The following is a 20,714-nucleotide window of genomic DNA, read 5'->3' as shown; positions in this document are numbered from 1 at the left end:
TGGGAGAAAACATTTTAAGAAGCTAGGACTTTGCTCACATTTGTGCACAGTTTCTACCAGACCCAATACAAGCAGCTGGTAAAAGAACAGCAGGAATGAGGTGGAGAGGGGTGGGGCTGAGCTTTATAACACGAAGAGAGAACACTGAAGAAATTATCAACAGCACACATGAAGAAAAGCTAAACACTTTTATGGCTGTGGATAATGGGGAGAATTAAGAAAGGCAAATACCACCCAAAAAAGTTGCCAGGTATGAAAGACAGCTAGTCTCTAGCACTAACTACACTTTCAAGCAGAATGACCCTCAAATCCCACATTCCCAGAAGCTGGACCCTGAAAATTCCTTAGATATCATCTCCCAGACTAGCAATTTGCCGAAATTGTGTCAACGGTGTGTTTGTTTTCTGAATCGAACATTTACTTCTATGAAGGATTTGTTGAAAGCTCTACAAAAGGATATGAGAGACATTATCCAAAAGATAAGTCACTGTCCTTGACTAGAACTAGGGCTAGATCATATCTGGTCTTTGAAGCCCTCCCCCCCCTCCCCGACACCTCCACACACAGACAAGATGGAAAACGCTAGATAACACCAGTTAATATGTGGGTAGCACTTCACTGATTTGAATTACCACCTAATCAATTATCTCTTTGCCCTCCTTATTCCTATTCTTATGACCTATAATCCAAGGACAGAGTAGGAGAAAGAACATGGACTTTGTGTCACAGTGATCGAGAATCCTAATTTTACTGCTCCCCAAGGGACATTTCTTAAACCCCCTATGAGCTTCAGTTTTCCTCATCTGTAAAGTAGGAGTAACAATACCTATTTCATGAGGCAGTTTTAAACAATGAAGAGTTAGTAGACATCAGGTACCCGCTACACAGCAGATACTCATGAAATGACAGATACTATATTCTACTATGACATGCTGCAATGACAAAAACTGGAGGACTATTTTAACTATATCACGATAAATAAAATCACCCAAGGTGAATCAGTGTGTTGCCACAGGACAAATTCCCCTAAATGAAAAAATTCTAAAGTCACCAATGCATTCCAAAATTTCCTCCATACTTGACAGGTCATCTAACAATGATATTATTTATTAGGATACAATTTCTATAACTAATAACTTATATAATGTTTAACCATTTCAAATGTACCACATCTGTATTTTTTCCAAATGAGTGTTTCCAAAATAAAGAAAACCTTTCAACTTCCACTTCAATCCCAAGGCAACCTCAACATATCTCAAATAAATGGTGTTGTGGGGTGCCTGGGTGGCTCAGTTAAGCACTGATTCTTGGTTTTGACTCAGGTCACAATCTTGGGGTAATGCGATCGAGCCCCATGTCTGGCTCAGTGCTTAGAGCAGAGTCTGCTTGAGATTCTTGCCCTCTCCCTCTGCCCCTCCCCCTGCTCATGCTCTGTAAAATAAATAAAATCTTTAATAAATAAATAAATGGTGTCATAAAAGCACATGGATATAGAGTAATATTTAGCAGAGAATTTGTGGCAAAAAGGCTAACCCCCCCTGTCCCCTTCTCCAACTTCAGTTAACCAGTTATCACAAATGCCCCCCAGTTTTACCAGTCTCACAATCTTAAAAGTTACCTCTCCTTCTCCACATCATTAACTCCTATCTTTTCCTTCTTAAAAACTTTTTTTTTTTAAAGATTTTATTTATTTATTTGACAGAGACAGCCAGCGAGAGAGGGAACACAGACAGGGGGAGTGGGAGAGGAAGAAGCAGGCTCCCAGCGGAGGAGCCTGATGCGGGGCTCGATCCGAGAACTCTGGGATCACGCCCTGAGCCGAAGGCAGACGCTTAATGACTGAGCCACCCAGGCGCCCCCTTCTTCAAAACTTCTAAGATACTTTTTTTTTTAAGTCCCTAAATTCAGGTCCTGATAGTATGCACATCTGAATTTCTACAAAAATCCTTAACTGGCCTTCTTTCCAATAATCTATGTAACACCTCCTGATTAATCAGTCTACAGTTCTATATTTATCAGTGCCTTACCTTTATAAGCCTTCAGTGGTTCCCAAATGGAACCAAGATGAAGTCCAAATCCCCCAGTATAACATTCAAGACTGTTCATAATCCAAGCATTACCTCACTAATCTTATCTCCTCCTTGTCCATAATCTGAACTCTACTATTGGAGCAGACAAATATTCTTCCCGCCCCCACAGTTCCACAGAAAGTGGTTTATTGTTTTTAGAACAAAATAAGATGCTTTCCGAACTCTTGTTAGTGAAAAACCGTTAGAGCTTGAAAACTTTTCTAAAACATTATTTTGGCAATTGATGAAGTAGGCACCTCAACACAGAAAACTTTGCACTTGCAAGCGTGTGGAGCCCAAGCAGTCCGACAAGCCAAGGACTTGGAAGCGGGGCTTGCGCTTGTGGCCGGTGTACTGAGTGGCAGGTCCGACCTCCCAGCCCAGAGGCCTGCGGCGCTCCTTGTTCACCACCCGCTCGCTGTTCCTCACCACCCTGCGCCTCACAATCCTGTAGGGGACCCTATGCAGGAGACACAGCTCTCAGTGGATGGATGGAGCAGCCTGGCTGACACCCATGCTAATCCAGGCAGGGAAAAATGGTGATCCTCCTCAAGTGGCCTCGGACACCCCTTCTACAACAGAAGTCCCCACTTTTGGACACCCTCTCCTCCCCGGCCCCGGTGATATTGCCCGGGGCCAAAGCAGTTGTGTAGCAGGAGAGCAGGAGGTGAGAGGCCCCACTCCCTCCCAGGCATCTTTGTGGTAGATGACTACCTGTTTAGGTATGTTTACTTGTTCGGTGTTGCCTATGGGGCAGGCAGGGGGCCAAAATACTTTTGGGGCAACACGGGCCAGGATCGGCTCATGACAGCCTGGCACTATCCAAGGAAAGCCTAGAGGCCCCATGCCCAGTGCTATCACTTCAGATTCTAGTCTGTCTGTGGGGTCGGCATGCCTGGCATAGACCAAGTGGGGGCTCCCAGCAACTCCAGATGTCTGAGGCAGGAAAACAAAGCTGCCAGCTCGTGGCACCCCCAACAATGATCCTCAAGGGTGGAGCAGACAAGTATTCTTAGGTTCAATCAATAATACAAGTTTATCCCAATCTCGGTATCTTCATTCTTTTGTTGCCCTGGCCTGGAAAACCATCCCCTTCTTTCTGTCTCTTCACATCCTATCTATCCATCCTTGTAAAACTCTAGTTTAACGTCCTCCATGAAGACATCACAGACCATTTCGGCCCAGGCTAATCTCAGTAAACTATTACCTGTCATTCTAACGTAAGTTAGTAGCATTAACAGACCTCCTAGAGCAATTACCACTCATTCAAACATAGATTCAGTGGCATTTTCACCAAAGAATATTAAATTTTCCATAAGGCTAAATTATTCAATACAAAGACTTTCATCTAAGATGATGCCCTTCCACTTCTGTTTTAAAATGGTTCTTCTTTTCTGAAACAGTGGTATTAGATGAGAAGGCTGTTGTTCATTTTTGCATCCTTACTTGGAAAACAAAAAGTTCTTTTGAAATATGAATGGTTTATCAAATGAAAGCTCTGGAATCACCAGTCAGTATCACCCCTTTTGGCATTAACATATGATCCAATATTGTCAAGGAACCGTTTCAAAAACCAGGTACTGTCTCCCCAACTAGAATGTTAAATTCCTTAGAACAAGGGCTATATACAGCACTTCTTTTGTCCTTTTGTTTTGTCCACATTAATTAGCCCTGGGTTCAATATGTAACAGGTACTATAAATTGAATAGAATTAACTAAATTATTGGCTTTTAAATTTGATGTGAAACTGACCAAATATGTAAATGAAGCCAGTGTTCCTTGTCTCCTCTCTACCTCTCTTCCCTAAAGATTCTCTGCACTCTTCTCGACTATACCCACTTAATGAATAACCACCTACTTCACCTATTTTTGCCCTAATTCCATTCCTCTTGCCTTTTATGACCTGAAATTTTATCCCTCCATTACCTTATTCCTTCCTGCTCCATTAACTGCCTCACTACTACTAAGCCATCTATTTTTTCATCACACTTCTTTACGATCCTGATGGTCTCTTTCAAGTCACAGTGGGATCCGGTTTTAAAACAATTCTAACATAATCATCAGTCCTGAAGTTCCTACGGGAAAAAAATTTCAGCATATGTTAGAAAGTATCTAATTTTATCAAATTATATTAAGAATATCTCATATTGTACTCCAGTACAGCTGTGGCAGAAAGCATAAAAACTGGTATTCCTGGGGCACCTGGATGGCTCAGTCGGTTGAGGGCCCAACTCTTGGTTTCTGCTCAGGTCAAGGTCTCACGGGGTCGTGGGATTGAGCCCTGCCTCAGGTTCCGCGCACTCCACAAGGAGTCCGCTTGAAGATTCCCTCCTTCCCCCTCTCCCTCCTTCTCTGTCGCTCTCTCTCTCTCTCTCCCAAATAAATAAATAAATCTTTAAAAAACAACAACTGGTATTCCCAATATAAACCTACTGGCAACCATTACTCTGTTACACAAACAGCCTAAACTACTTCTGTAGTATCTTACATATTCAATCAGCTTTTGTATACTCTGGAACAGTCTTCCATTTTAAAGACATTTAATATAACTTTAAGTTTATCAAGATCTAAAAATTATATTCTTCCTATCCTAGGGAACATAAGCCAACACTGACCTCATTTACTTAGGGAAGAATGATCTTAAATGCACATACTTCATAAAATCATCATGTGCTCACTGTAATGTTCAATTGTAAGCTCAGGGGTCAAATCCTAGCTTGGCATTCATCGTCTGTGTTGACTTTAGGCATACTGATCTCCTATTTTAAGGAATTTTTATCTATGAAATGGGGATAATAATAGTATCTACCACAAGGGATGGTTGAGAGGAAGATTAAAGATATAAAAAGCGCTTAAATACAGCAGCTGGCACATAGTCAATAATGTTAGGTTTTATTATTAGTCCTCAATGACTGAGAACCCGCAGAAAATTTTCAATTCTAATTCTGCTTATTCACTGATACTAGATACAAATCACTAACATGGCCTAAATAAGTAAGATAAACACCCCCAGGTAATTAGGAGGACACACATTTGTGATAAAGCTGTTCCAGGGTTTTAAAGAGCCAAAAATTAACTATAATTATCTTGCTCAGCATTTAACTTACCCAGTTAACTTGAAACTGGGTAAAACCAGAGATTTATTTACTTTTAGAAACAGGATATGCTGTCAGACCCAGGTGGATGATACCATTTTTCTATCTGAACTCTTTGGCCTCCACAGAAAGGCCACACACATAATGCCTGGGTAAGTAGGTCAGGAAAACACATTTCACCTTTTAATTATAATGAGTTCAAATCTGTTCCTATATATATTTGCCTCTCAGCAGACTAAAAATATTCTTTTCTAAAGACTAAAAAACTGTCTTTTAGACAGAAAAAAGAGACTAACTTTTAAAGGCTATAAATAAGATATTGGTATTAATACAAGATAATGCTTTCATTATAGACAATTTCAACTTAATCAAGAATACAAGTTAAACAAGTTATAGTCAAGCAATGATTTTTATTTATAGGTTCAAAATAAGTGCTGTTATTCAGGTCATCTTGGGAAGCAAGACTCTCTTCCAGCAATGCCACCAAGGCTCAAAACCTTTTTGAAACTCTGTTTGTAGATTCTCAAAGATGAACCTCACACAGAAAATTCCTGGTCTCCAGCTCTCAGAATTACATCTATGACCAAAAACCACACTGGTTACTCACTTCATTCACCAGACTTGCTTATCTCCAAAAGTTAAATATAACTCCCCCAAATGAAGACTTATCAGGATTAAGAATGTGCAATATGCTCTAAAGCAAATTCAAAAGAAGTATAGCAGTTTGGAAATCTCATTAAAATAAATACAAAATTATTTCCCATTTCGGAAACTTCTGGTATTTGCTTTTAAAAAGCAGTCATATGGGGTGTCTGGGTGGCTCAGTCTGTCAAGCGTCTGCCTTCGGCTTAGGTCATGATCCCAGGGTCCTGGGATTGAACCCCACGTTGGTCTCCCTGATCAGTGGGGAGTCTGCTTCTCTCTCTCCCTCTACCCCTTCCCCAGCTTGTGCTGGCGCGCTCTAACAAACAAAATCTTTAAAAAAAAGCAATCATATTACCCTATAGATACCCCTCTGAGATGACCATAAAACCACAGTTAACAAAAGAGGAAGTCTGAAATATCACACCAGATCTATGCAAAAGCAGCAAAATGGATATCCAAAATGTGGATAACAACTGAAGTTCTTTAATTTTAACAATTCAACTATCGTGCTTCCATAACACTGGCTCTCAGAGTGCCTCTGAAGGAACGATGTTTAATACAGTTATTTAAATCCAACCTTCTTGAAAATTTACATTTGGTTCACACTGGTTTGGGTAAACTGGAATTCTCCAAAAGAAGGAACTTCCAAGTTGTCTTTTGGGGGGGGAAACTGTCTTTTGTTCTTTTGCTGGTTGTTTAAAGAGACGGATTTGGAATAAGAGAGGAAATTACCCCAGCTTAGCTTACCTAAACCTAACACATCCTGCTCCAAGTACCTGGACTGTAACCTATTTAGAACACACTTCAAATTTTGATTAACATCCTTCTCCTAAAGAAAAAAAATCCGGCATAGAAGTAATTTATGCCAAGATTTCAGCAACTGTCATACAAAATTTTTTAAAAATCCCAAATTTGACCCGTTGACAGCTTTGTAACACTGGGCAAGATACACAGCTTCTCTGGGCTCCAGTTCCTAATCTGTGAAATGGGGCTAAAAGAATAAATATCTATTTCATGGGTGTGGTGAGGATTAAATGAGATGATGTGTATGACACATGGCAGGCACTCAATAAATATTTGTTAAATGAATAAGTAAATGAAATAATGCACATAAAATGCTTAAGATAGTACCTGACAAATATAACTAATGTTGTAAAATCACTTGAGATCTTTACCTAGAATAAGCAGAAGTAAATGGCTAACAATATTAATATCACTATCCCAAAATTCTATAACCAGACTGAATATTTTTCAATGATTTTCAAATAAATAATTTTCAAAAATTATAATGGTTTAAAATATTCTCACATATTATCTTACTAATAGTCTCAATTTCCAGTTGCAGGGTCTCACTTTTTTTTTTTAAGATTTATTTATTTGACAGAGATAGAGACAGCCAGTGAGAGAGGGAACACAAGCAGGGGGAGTGGGAGAGGAAGAAGCAGGCTCCCAGCAGAGGAGCCTGATGTGGGGCTGGATCCCAGAACGCCGGGACCATGCCCTGAGCCGAAGGCAGACGCTTAACCGCTGTGCCACCCAGGCGCCCCTGTAGGGTCTCACTTTTAAGTGATGAAGGGCTGGCTAGGACATCCAGAAATTATCTCTCATTTGTACCAATTACAACCACATAGCCAACATTTGAGCTACAGATGAGTCATTCAAGAAAAACAGATTAATAAAGGAAATTAAACTAGTCACTGAGAAAGTCCCTAGCTTCATTAGAAATTAATCAAGTTAAAATTAAGCTTTTAAAAATTCTTGGACCACCTGGGTGGCTCAGTTGGTTCAATGTATGCCTTTGGCTCAGGTCATGATCCAGGGGTCCTGGGATTGAATGACATTGGGCTCTCTGCTCAGCAGGGAGCCTGCTTCTCCCTCTCCCTATGCCTGCTGCTCTGCCTACTTGTGCTCTCTCTCTCTCTCTCTCGTCAAATAAATAAATAAAATCTTAAATAAATAAATATTCTTGAGTTTCTTCTACTCTGCCCAGTATACAAAGATGTTAACAGACTTTAGACTAACTCATATTAATTTTAAAACTAATAAGAACAGGAAGTTTTTCGTCTATTCTTTGGGTAAACAAAAACGTAAAACTGAATAATGGCCATATTTACCACGTACCAGGTATTATGATCTAAATGCTTCTGTACATTAAATTATTTAATCCTCACAATCACTCCTCCCATCATAAAGATGGAAAAATTAAGGCTTTTTGAGGCTACAGAAGTGAAACTGTATAGCTTTAAATAACCTTATAAGGTAAAGTACTATTTAACCAAAATGGTCAAAGAATGAGAATAAGACACAAATAGACAACCAACTGTCAAAGAATCAGAATACAATAAATCACATTTAATAAAAGTTTACTTGAATAAAACTAAATGATTCAGAAACATACTCCAAGATCTCCTGATGCCTAGATGCCAATGTTATGAACAACTGTGAGTAAGAAAAGTGCAGGAGACTGGGTTGAGTACATACTAACTTTGTAATCCATTCTGAAAGTCACTTTTATTTAAAAGATTTTATTTATTTATTTATTTATCAATCTATCAATCTATCTATCTATCTATCTATCTATCTATCTATCAGAGAGAGCACAAGCAGCAGGCAGAGGGAGAATCAGGCTGTGGGGCTCGACCTCAGGACCCTGGGATCATGACCTGAGCCAAAGGCAGACGCTTAACTGACTGAGCCACCCAGGCGTCCCTGAAAGTCACTTTTTACCATGAATTCCCCATAGTTTATCATTTGTCTCCTCACATTTCAAAAGAAAAGTTTAGTTATTGAAGTCTAGTGGTAGTCTGAAGTATGGATAAATATAAATGCGTTCTACTTATATACTGTTTATTTTGACCTAGTTGGGGTAAAAAGTAAAGAGGCTGGTTTCACAAAATATTTCTAAGTTGTTAAAAGAAATAACAGTGAAAAGATAAGGAATGATTGTGAACAAAATTACTCTAACAACGTCTCTCAGAAACTTCCTTAAGTACCTCTACTCCAATGTTTCCATAAAAACAATTACTAAATCACACCACAATCTTCTGATATAAATCCATCAGAAAAGTCAAAATGGGGCACCTGTCTGGCTCAGTCGGTAGAGTCAGCAACTCTTGATCCCCGGGTCATGAGTTTGAGCCCCATGTTGAGTGCAGAGCTTACTCAAAAAAAATTTTTAATTAAAAAAAAAAAGTTATAATTATCATTGCTTTAAAATACACATTAGGCACCTCTTAAAAAAAAAGTTTTACATGTATCACCTAATTGTACCACATGTATATCAAATCATCCCAGTTACAAGGAATTTAAATTTGCATTTAAATTGGCTTAAAGTATGTACTAGATATTAGTACATACATTCTTCTGCCTTTAATAAAAGAGCAAGAATTACTACTGAGGGAGCCCACTGGCAACTCAGAGAAGGTAGTGTTAACTGGCTTGGAGTTTTCATCCTTGACATCAAAATAAAATGTTATTCAACAAAATAGTTCAAGTGAGGTATTACCCAGTCTCTCGTTTCAGTTCAGAACTCCAATTTGAGAGCATCAGACAAGCACTGATTAAGCGTCTTTCTAAGAAAGAACTGTTCATAGTTAGTTCTTTGCCAGTGACAGATTCCAAAGGAGTGTCTGCTTTGTGTACCAGGCCTGGATTCCTGTACTTTCACACCCTGATAACTGTCATATCAATCTGAAGCACCTGGGGCACTCTCAACTTTTGGATCAGAGAAAACACTAAGAATTCTAATAAACAGTCCATGTTTTGTCGGGGTTTTTTTTTTTTTTTAAGATTTTCCTTATTTATTTGAGAGAGAACACAAGCATGGGGAGCGGCAGGCAGAGGGAGAGGGAGAAGCAAAAAAGAGTCCATGTTAATAAACCTAAGAAATTAAAATTGATACTTATACATAAGATCATTATGATCAATCATCAGAAATTCTACTGAAGGCCTACTATGTGCAAAGCTCAGTGAAAGCAATTGAGGGGAATTACCAGCTAAAACAACTTAGCTTCGGATGAAGAAGTTTCTGATCAAATTAGGTAAAGACCCAAACTAGTGAAATTAACCAAGGATATTAGGGGTACTGGCATTACAAGCTGCAAGATTTTGTGGGGGGGAAGCTTTTGATCCAATTAAGTAGGTAAGATACATGCTAGTGTGACTTACCAAGAACATGAGGGGTATCAGCAATAAATGTCAAAATTTTAGAGAAGAAAGATTTACTACTGCAAAGTCAGCACAGACTTCATAGAAGGGAATTGAGCTGAGCCTTGAATGACGGAAAAGTTTAAATAGTTAAACAGCATGAGGAGAAAAGGACAAAAGATAATGGGAACAAAGGTGAATTGGGAAAGTGGTCATTAAATATTTATTAAATACCTGCTACATGTCACTGTGTCATGTACTAGGTATACACTGATGAACAAAACAGATGAGTTCCCTGCTCCTGTGAAGTCTAGTGGGGAAGGCGATAATAATCATGCAAGCAGATGTATCATTATAAACTGTAATAGGTGCTATGAAGGCAGGCAACAGACGCCAGTAACGGGAATAACGGAAAAGGATTACAAGATAAAACGATGAGGGAAAGTATCTCTGATGCATATGCTAAGGCCTGAAGGAGGCAGCCAGGCAGACAGCAGGGGAGAGGGTGTTCAAGAAGAGACAGCCAAACGTATAAAGACCCTGTGGTAGGAAAAAACTTGTTAAAGATAAATAAGAAGCTGGTGTGATTGAAGCATGATGGACAAGACTGGTATAAGGTGAAGCTGGAAAGGTAGGCGGGGCCAGGTTATACAAGATATCATAAGCCAAGATAAGGAGCTTGAATTTGGATTTTATTTCAAGCCCTAAAGAAAATCTTTAAGGTTTTTGCATACTCACAAACATACTGTTGAATAAAAGGAACCAGGCCCAAAAGCATATCTGCTGTATGATTCCCTTTTTACAAAAGTACAAAAAAAGCAAAATTAATATATGCTGTTAGAAGTCATTCCGGGAGATGGAAGAGAGGCAGGAACAGGAAAGGAACTCGGTGGGGGCTTCTGGGTACAGGTAATACTGTTTCTTGATCTAGGTGCTGGTTCCACGGATATATTGTTTGTAAAAAAAAAAAAAAAAAAAAAAAAACACACACAACCAAATTGTACTCTTTATATATATACATATAATACTTCAATAAAAAGATGTGATTTAAAAAAATTTTAATGCAAGTTTTTAATATTGTTTTAAAAATATTACTCTGTCCAGATAAAATGGGAACAGCACACGCAAATATGTCCTGATTGACAGATTAACTTGATGGAAACTTTTAGATACATATAAAATAGGAGAAGGGGTAAGTCAAACAGCCAGTGAACACACAAAGTATCATGTTCATAAAGAAAAAATGCAGGATCTGGGAAGGGAGTTATGCAAAAAAGAATGAACTATAAATGCCTTAGAATGTAAAACAGAATCTCTAGAAATTAAGAAAGGAATAGATAAAAACAGCAATGCCTGGTGCCTGGGTGGCTCAGTCGGTTAAGCATCTGCCTTCTGCTGAGGTCATCATGCAGGGGTCCTGGGATGGATCCTGAATCCGGCTCCCTGCTCAGCTGGGAGTCAGCTTCTCCCTCTCCCTGCCCCCCACCCTGCTCATGCATTCACACAGGCGTGCACATGCACGCGTTCCCTCTCTCTCTCTCTCAAATAAATAAAATCTTTTTTCGTTGTTTAAAGATTTTATTTATTTATTTGTCAGAGAGAGAGAGCACACAAGCAGGGGGAGCGGCAGGCAAAGAGAAGCAGGCTCCCCGCTGAGCAAGGAGACTGATGTGGGACTCCATCCCAGGACTCTGGGATCACCAAAGGCAGACGCTTAACCAACTAAGCCACCCACGCATCCTAATAAAATCTTTATTTAAAAAACAACAAAAAAACACAGCAATGCCTAAAAGATTAGCAATGCTTGTCATATTTTCATATGGTATTTCCAAGCCCTTCCCTTGCTCCCCTAACCCTAATACAGAGAGAGGGTAATGAAACTGATCCCAAACTTGAGTGCCAATCACATATGAGCTCAAATCAATGGTCTCTGCCCCTCACTAGCTCTAGCAGTAACTGCTCTGAGCTTAGCTTCCTCATGTGTAATGAGGATAATAACTACTACACAGAGTTATTATTTTCTCCCTATCATCAACCAAAATATTGAGTTGGTAGACTGGTACTTTAATTTAATTATTATTTCCTAATGATATATGGAGGGCCCATGGCTGATGAGTTTCCATTCTTAAGACTGACAGGTGGGACAGAAGGGTTATAAAACAGTCAACATGTAGAAACAGAATGCATAAAGAGAAATGAGCAGTAAGATATAAAAATGGGGCTGCTTCTAGGGGCACCTAGATGGCTCAGTCGGTTAAGCATCGGACTCCTGATTTTGGCTCAGGTCATGATCTCAGGGTCCTGATAATCAAGCCCCTCAACCAGCACGGAGTCCGCTTGAGACTCTCTCTCCGTCTACCCCTTCCACCCCCATTCACACTCGCTCTCTAAATAATTTTTTTTTTTTTTTAAATGAGGCTGCTTCTAAAAGCTTGGCAACAGAGGCTTCAAACTTTTTCTAAAACAGACTATAGCAGATTGGGACAGGCTCAGTGACCTAAGAAATTATGAGAAGGATGGGGAGCCTAGGTGGCTCAGTTGGTTAGTCAACTGCCTTCGGCTCAGGTCATGATCCCGGGGTCCTGGGACAGAGCCCAGTGTCGGGCTCCCTGTTCTGTTGGGGGAGCCTGCTTCTCCCTCTCCCTCTGCCTACCACTCCCTCTGCTTGTGCTCACGCTCTCTCTCTGTCAAATAAATCTTTAAAAAAAAAAAAAAAAAAGATCTTGCATTAAAAAAAAAATTATGAGAAGGAGGAGTGCCTAGGTGGCTCAGTTGGTTAAGCATTTCACTCTTGATTTCGGCTCAGGTCCATGATCTCAGGGTGGTGAGATTGGGCCCCATGTCATGTTCAGCGCGGAGTCTGCTTCTCTCCCTCTTCCTCTCCCTCCACTCCTCCCCACCCCCACACTCCTATCTCTGTCTCTCTCAAATAAATAAATCTTAAAAAAAAAATTATGAGAAGGAAAAAATAATCTCATGTCTTCCAAGAAAGACACAATTTCTACCTGATGTATTCCCTTTGTGGAACATTAGCCAAAATAAGTTAGAGGGATAAACACTAAGGCTATTCTGCCATAGGTGGAAGGGCAAGGCCTTCAATTATTTTATAGCATCCCCACCCTTAAGAATTATTTGAACTATAAGGTGTAAAGCACTTCCTCAGTATAGCCAAAGATGTTGAAGTTTTATATTTCAGGAGGTATCAGTTCAAAAGGGAAACAAAAGGGGCGCCTGGGTGGCACAGTGGTTGAGCGTCTGCCTTCGGCTCAGGGCGTGATCCCAGCGTTATGGGATCGAGCCCCACGTCAGGCTCCTCCGCTATGAGCCTGCTTCTTCCTTTCCCACTCCCCCTGCTTGTGTTCCCTCTCTCGCTGGCTGTCTCTATCTCTGTCGAATAAATAAATAAAATCTTTAAAAAAAAAAAAAAGGGAAACAAAAATACAAGTTCAACTTCTTAAAAATCTTTGGGTAATTCCCCCCCCCCATGTGTATCTTCATCCTAAAATGAAAACCTGGTTCCTCATGAATTTCCTTCCCCTGATCTACCAATATCCCTATCTCTGTCTTATTCTTCTCATGCACCTCACCTATAAATACCTAAGGTTTCCCTATTTCCTACAAAGTTGGCATACTGACTCTCTAGTACTCACTCTGATCTCATCAGTTTGAATCTGGGAACACAGGAACTTCACAACATTCCCAGGGATCACTTTGCTAACCAGTACCTTAAAAAGAACACAAAGTTTAAACAAATGATGGCAGTCATGGGGATTACACAACTGCATACATTTGTCAAAGCTCATCAAACTGCACACTTAAAACTGATGAATTTTACTGTAGGTAAATTATACCTCCACAAAGCTGATTTAAAAAAAAAAGAATGCATGTATTTCTTCAGCAAACATTTACTGAGCATCTACTATGCGCTTCAAAGTCTATACCAAATCTTTCAGCTTGACTATCTCTGTCCTACCTGTAATGTGCTTACTCAGAAGCTGACACTGTCCCAAAAAGCTGTACTACATGAAAAATGGTTCTGCTTCTGATCATGAATGTCACCCTAATGATGGCCTCTACAGAAGGACCACCAGCTATCTAACAGCTTCCATTATATAAATGAAATCTATGATCACCCAGTTATCTATCTGCATTTCAATACAAATGCTTCCATCATAAAAATATTTATTTATTTATTTATTTAGCACTTACTGTACATAGGACACACCACTAGTACAACCTTATATGTTTGTTTTTCTACCAAAAACAAAAACATCTCAAAAGCATACTGACAGCATTACTGGAAGAAAAGGAAGGCAGCACTATTGGGGAATAGACTTAACTGACTTACTCTACAGTCCAAGGTGAACCAGTGGCTGAGTCAAAGGCCTAGAAACTAATGCAGTGTGCATAACAGACATAACCATGGACCTCAGAAATAGCCCTGGGTTTGAATTCCAGCTCCACTTCTTACCAAGCTGTACGTGTAAACTTGGGGAAGTCATTTTACCTTCTGACCTTCAGTTTGCCCATGCATAAAGCAGGGATTTCAACTACCTCCTCACAGCATTGTTGAGAAAACTATATGAGATATAGACCACCTGCCCCAATTACTGCACACAGAGCAGACAACTCAACAAAATAAGCTCCCTTTCTTGGTCTTAAATTATTTAGGAGTAAGAAAATACCTATTAATCAAGGCTAATTCATAATCCCTGTTTGTAATCACAGAACAACAATGAACCTGTATGTGCTGCCTTGTTCATACTCTAATCAACTCCCTCCCCACCCCACTGTTTCCAGTTTTTCAAACTTTAGTTACTATCTTTAGAAAAGTGATTTAATTTTAGAAACCTGGAAAATTCTTCTGAGTAAATTGAGCAAAACCTTAATCTGCCCCAAGGGGAATCCTGAGCAAAATAATTATTTCTGACAGAAGAATTTTCTATGGGAGTTACTTAATTTAACCACACGAATGCCACCAAAGCTGCACACAAAGTGACAGAATACAATCTGGAACATACTGTACAGATTCTCCAAAGGGAACTATCCTAAAATCCAAAACTGCCCCTCCCTACCTAATCTGAGCTAATAAAATCTTACTCCAGGATCTGAATTCCCCCAACTCTGACTCTAGTCCAGCTCCTTAGGCCAGAACTGCAGCAGTCCGTAAAATGCACTGAACAAACCCCACCTCTCAAAATATCCCCAAAAGGCAGGGAGGTCCAGAGAGTATTTCCCCCTCAATCAACAGATAAGGCACCAGGAGCTCAGAAGCACAATTCCTTTCCCAAGGTCATTCAAGTCAGTGACGTTGTAACGGAGAATCTGCAAGCAAATCTCTGGCTTTCTGGAGATTACACTGCAGGGTTGGTTTTTTGTTGGTTGTTGGGGGGGGGGGGGTGCCTAGTCTCTTCCCTTCTCCCACCCTTAAGTGTGAGCACTGGTCTCGGCATTTCCGAAACAAGCCACAACAAGCTCTGCAGTGTTAGGAAAGGGGCTGACGCGACGAAGAAACAGATGCTCCGAAGCAAGATGGTCTTTCTCGGCTCGCAGAGCTTCCTCCAAGGTTATTAAGAGAAACCGCAGGCACCTCTGAGAGCTCTCATGCGGGCTCCGCACCCCTAGCCCGGCCGCTCTGGGACGCCGGCTTCGCCGCCGGCAGCCTCCGCAGCCAGAGGCCACCGGCCGCAGAAACCGCACTTCATTCCTGCGCTTCGGGAAGCCATGGCTCCTTCCCGGCCCGGGCAGGGGCGGGGGTGCACAGGGAGGCGGGCCGCGCGCGCTGCGGAAAGTTCACCGCGGCGGCTGCTGCGGCAGCGGGCGGGGGGCGGCCCGGGCCCGGCTCGGCCGCGTCCCCCTGCAGATTCCACCATTAATTAGTCCTAAGGACTGTCTACTGGCAACTTAAACAAAGCGAATGCCTCGAATTCCTTCCCGGCCCAGCGGTCTGGCTGCGAGGCCAGCATCGACCGGGACGCGCGGGCCGGCGCGGCGGGCCGACAGCTGCGACGGCGGCGGGGACCCCTCCCCAGCCGGCCCGCGCCCCCACAGCCCGGTCCCGCAGCCCGGCCAGAGCGCTCCCAAACCTCCCTCCTCCTCCTCGTCGTCCTCCTCCTCCTCCTCGGGAGCTCCCGGGCTCTTCCTGTAAGATCACTTCCTTCCTCCCCGGGTGCCCGCGGGCCCCGCGCAGCCCCCTTCCCGGCGGTCCCGGCCCCCCGCCCGGCCCGCCGCTCCCCGCCCCCACCGCGCCCCGCGCTCCCTCCCCCTGAAGCCCAAACTCGACCCGAAACTCTCCTCCGCCCCCCGAAAATGTCCCCTCGGCTCTCTGCCCCAAACATCTCTCCTCAGATTCTCGCTCCCACCAGAAGTCTCTCAGAACCTTCCCTCCCCCTCCAACAGAAAAATTTCCAACTCCAAAAAATTTCTCAAGGTCTCGCTCCAAAAGATCTCTTTCCGAGCCCTTTCTCCAAAATTCTGCTCCAACTGCCCTCCGCCTCAACTCCGTACCCCCCCAACCCTCCCCCGGGTGCGCCCGCCGATACTGCCCTATCGCCCCTGGGTGCCCCGACCCCTTGCCCGGGCAGGCCGCCCCCTCCGGCCGCCCTCCTCCGCGCCCGCCCACCCGCCCCAGCCTCCCGCGCCGCGCGCTCGCCGCCTCCCCGCGGACCCCTCACCTCGGCGACTCCGGCCCGCGCTCCCGCCCGCTGAGGGGTCCGGCGCTCGGCTCCCGGCGGCCGGCGCCTCCTCCGGCTCCCCGGGACTGACAATGAGGGGCGGGGCCATGGGTGACGTAAGCGCCCCGGAAGGCGGGGTCTGCACGGAGGGGCGGGGTTGCCGGTCAGCCCCTCCCCCCCCGTTCTTTACCCACCCCCTTCCCAGGACCTGGACTTTGCCAAGTTATTATTGCTTGCCTAGCTAGGTGCTCCGGGCCTGTGCTAGGCGCGGTGCGAAATTGAATTGGCAGACAAGAAAGATGTCCTGCTTTCAAGAGGGGCACTCCCAGGAGGGTTGTGAGGATTAAATGAGATAATCCATGTAAAGGTGTTTAGCCCAGGGCCTGGTATGGAGTAATCACTCAATGAATACTATTTCTATTACTCAGCAAATGTGGAAAAGGCGCTCAGCGTGGAGGCATGGGTTCCAGTCCCCAGCTCTGCTATTAATTCATCGTGTGACCCTAGACAAGTCTTTTTCCATCTATGTTCCTCACTTTTACCTTAAGATGGGAAGGAGTGATGACCAGATGTTCTCAAAAGTCCCTCCAATAATTCTATGTCACATTTCTGGTGGAGCTACTATGTGCAAGGTACCTAGGACCCAGAGAAGAAGGGAGGAGAGCCTTTGAAGGGAGCCCTAACCCCACACCCAGCATGGTACAGGCCACAGCCGCAGATACTCTCTCCCCATAGCTGCCCTCCCACATGCTGGCACAGAGCTGCATTCACAAGCCAGGACACAGATGCGCTGAGGGCTGCTACCTCTCCAACTGCAGCAGCAGAGCTGGTCTCTTGAGACATCTCTTGTGTAAGCTCCTTATTGCCTGCGGAGTAAGGGCCAAAACCTTGGCCTGGTCTGTTCTCTTCCTACCTTTATACACATACACAGACATACACACACTGTAAAGTTTATCCAAACTTCCACTCGCACACCCACTGCTTTCCCACATCTGCCCCATGGCTCATGCTCTTCCCCTGCTGTCTCATCTCAACTTACAACTCCTCCTAGTTCCCCCAATGAGGAGCCCACTCTCCCTGCTCTCAATACCCGAATACCTGTGCATTGTGTTTAACTCTCATGCGGGCATGAACACATTTTAACTTGTGTCAAACGGACCTCCTGTTTGTTTCTTAGCACTTCCTCACTTCCTTGAGGTCAGAAACCACGCATGTTTCGTGGTGCCAGAAAACCCTGGAATTATACACCCATGTTCTGGCCCATGCTAGCTCCCTCTGAGTCTCATTCTTCTCATGCGTAAAATAGGGGATATTAATATAGTCCTTTCAGTGTTTGTTCTGTAATTACATAAAACACTGTGTGGAAAGCACCGGGCCGAATGTTCCAGAAATGATGTAGTTGTCATTCTTATTTTCATCATTATCATCAATATTATTTCCAGCTCCTAACAGCACATAGCACCCCTAGTGATAATCCTCCCAGTCATTTCATGGGGTTAGACTTGGAGGTCCCAAGAGAACACCAGGCTCACTAAAAGAGGCCTGCAGAACATTGCCATTGGAACAGAAACCAACACTCCAGTTCTAAACCCCAGGGGGATTCTGCAGAGTCACATCTGACGCCCCCGGGTGTCTCTGTCACTCAGCACCCGTCCAAGTGGGGGACAGCTTTGAGTTCTCTCTTCAAGTTATTTGCAGCAGAGCTGACCCACTTCTCCCTCGTGCCTTTCTGCTCTCGCTTCTCTGACAAAGAGATAGATCTGTGTTCAACTGCCCTTGGCATCTCTGCAGTCCTTGAGGAGAGCTGCAGCAAGGCCCTGGGCGTTTCCAGAGTGCTGGCCTGTGGGAAGAGGGAAAGGGCTTTGGGGTTCTGATTAATTTCCTGAGCTGCAGACAGGCAAATGGCTGTCCTGAAATGCCTGGGCTGGTTCTCAAGGGCCCCTAACAAAATGCAGCTTATTTTTAGAAAAGGAGATTCAAAAATGCCACTTCCCATGAAAAGCAGGCATGGCCACAGGACCGCTGCAGGCAAAGAAACGGCCTTTCCTGAGTTCTCCTGCGTGGCGATGCCGATTCCAAGCATTGCAAACCACTGGCAGAGAGAACCCAGGACATACAGGGGAGGTTCTGAAGACAGAACTTTCTCTCCAAGATCCACGAGCCCATCAATCACGTATTCATTCATTCACAGCAAAAGTTTGGGCACAGAAAAGCTCAGCATGCAAATCTCAGTTCTGTCACTTACCAGTTGTGTGACCTTGGGCTTTCAACTGAAAGATGGCACCTCAGCCTCTCATCTGAGAAATGGCAATAATAATAGTACCTATCTCCTACATAGTGGCTGTGAGGATTGAATGAAATAACATGTGGAAGAGTTTAGTTCGGAGCCCAGCACCTCGTTCACGCCCTGATATGGTGGCTGCTGTTACTACTCCCAGTAAGGCCTGTCCTGTGCTGGCCTCTGGGCCCGTAGTAGGGCGGACAGGGAGTCCTGACCTCAAGATTCTCAGTCAGTAACGGGAATGGGGTAGATTTCTGGTTCTAGGTACTTTCGCTGCAAGGCAATTCTGCTGCAAACATCTCCACCACATAACCCATTGGCCCTCGGGCAATTTTGCTGTAAAAGATCAAAATACCTGGTGGACAGTTTGGTTTGATAGTTTGGTTTCATCGGACTGGTAGTTTGGTTTCATTTCTCCATTGACTCAGTACTCTGATTTTTGTACTATGTAAATCGTAGCACTCATAATGGTCTGTACGGTTGCACAGAGTTTTGAACCCACATTTCCCAGAGAACTTTGGAATGGCTATCAAGGGACATGTGACAATATGCCAAAACCAGACAACACTGGAGAAGGCTTCCACAATGCAATAGAATGCTTAGTTACAAATATGCATCCTAGTGTTTGGAGACTGACAGCTCTCTTAAGGAAGGAAGACATTGTAGCGAAAAAAGAAAAGGTCTGGGGCGCCTGGCTGGCTCAGTAGGAGGAGCACGTGACTCCTGAGTTTAAGCCCCACATTGCGGGTAGAGATTACTTAAATAAATAAACTTTAAAAAAGGAAAAAGAGTAAGAGTAAGGTACGGAATTATAGGTGTAGTGGGATCTCATGGTTATAACTTCTATGCTCAGTACATACATAAAAATGGAGACTATAGAGAATGAAATAGGGTGCTTTCACCTTTTTTCTTTCTGATTTGCCTTTCTGTGTGGTGTGTGTGTGATAGCAGGAACTTTCCAAAGAGACTCTACTAAATTCTAAGAGAGAGAAGAGGGGATGAAAACACAACTACAAGGCAATCAACAGTGGGCATCTGAACCAGTTGCATACTGCCATAGAAAGTTCCACAGTTTCCATCTCATTCCAGGGAAAGCCCCTGCCCAGACAATTCTCTCCTCCTCCCCACTCTCCAGCCCTTAGCTACACTTGAACTTTCAATGCTACAGCCAAAGGCAAGACTCCTAACAAAACTTCCAGAAGCCATGGCCAGGCCAGTAGGAAAAACTTTAAAGTAGGAAGAATTTTTTTGCTGCTCGTCCTGTGCCCCTCCCAAACAATAACACTATGTCAGCATCTTTTGTCTACTGTGCCTAAACTTGCACTTTGTTTTTCCTCATATCTTTTCTGTAATTTAAATTTTTACAAGGAGCGTACATTATGTGGTCATCAGAAAAAATGCAGTAAAGGTAGGTATAAAAGGAAAGCTAACCAAGCTGGCGTTGGTCTACTTTTGCTGGTTGCAAACAATACATTATAACAATGTGGCTGAGGCCAGTGCTAAGTTTCATAGGAATCACAGAAAGTGAGAGTGGGAAGGGACAAAATCATCCTCAATTTCTCCTCCTGTCACCTCAATGGCATGATTTCCAGTCCCTTCACCTTGCAGGCCACCCACCAAGATGTGTATTTCATTCCTTCATTCAACAAGCACGGATCCTTTACTGTAAAGCAAGCATCATACTGGGCACTTCACAGATGCTAGCTCTTATAGGTTATGGAGGTCATTATTCCCACCAGATTAGGAAAACAAGGCTCACGGCAAGTAAAGTAACTTGCCCAAAGTCTCACATCTAGTGGGATCT

The 20,714-nt window shown here is 43.2% G+C and overlaps 1 protein-coding gene and 1 non-coding gene across 5 annotated transcripts in view; both read right to left on the bottom strand.

The window, feature by feature from the left end:
• Positions 1–16,717, bottom strand: part of LUZP1 (leucine zipper protein 1) — an 88,619-nt gene extending 71,902 nt beyond the window's left edge. For all 4 annotated transcript variants that reach the window (XR_015722680.1, XM_045782347.2, XM_045782349.2 and 1 more), the window contains exon 1: positions 16,630–16,717. The gene's annotated coding sequence lies outside the window, so the exon portion shown is untranslated. The remainder of the gene's footprint in view (positions 1–16,629) is intronic.
• On the bottom strand, positions 3,000–3,077 carry LOC123782499 (small Cajal body-specific RNA 20). Its single transcript, XR_006776993.1, has one exon.
• Positions 16,718–20,714: the final 3,997 nt, after the last annotated feature.

The sequence above is a fragment of the Ursus americanus genome, chromosome 33 (genome assembly GCF_024610735.1).
Source record: "Ursus americanus isolate L20-20 chromosome 33, mUrsAme1.1.p, whole genome shotgun sequence".
NCBI lineage: Eukaryota > Metazoa > Chordata > Mammalia > Carnivora > Ursidae > Ursus > Ursus americanus.
Note: the sequence above shows the minus strand (reverse complement) of the source record. Positions and strands in the feature narration are given on the sequence as shown.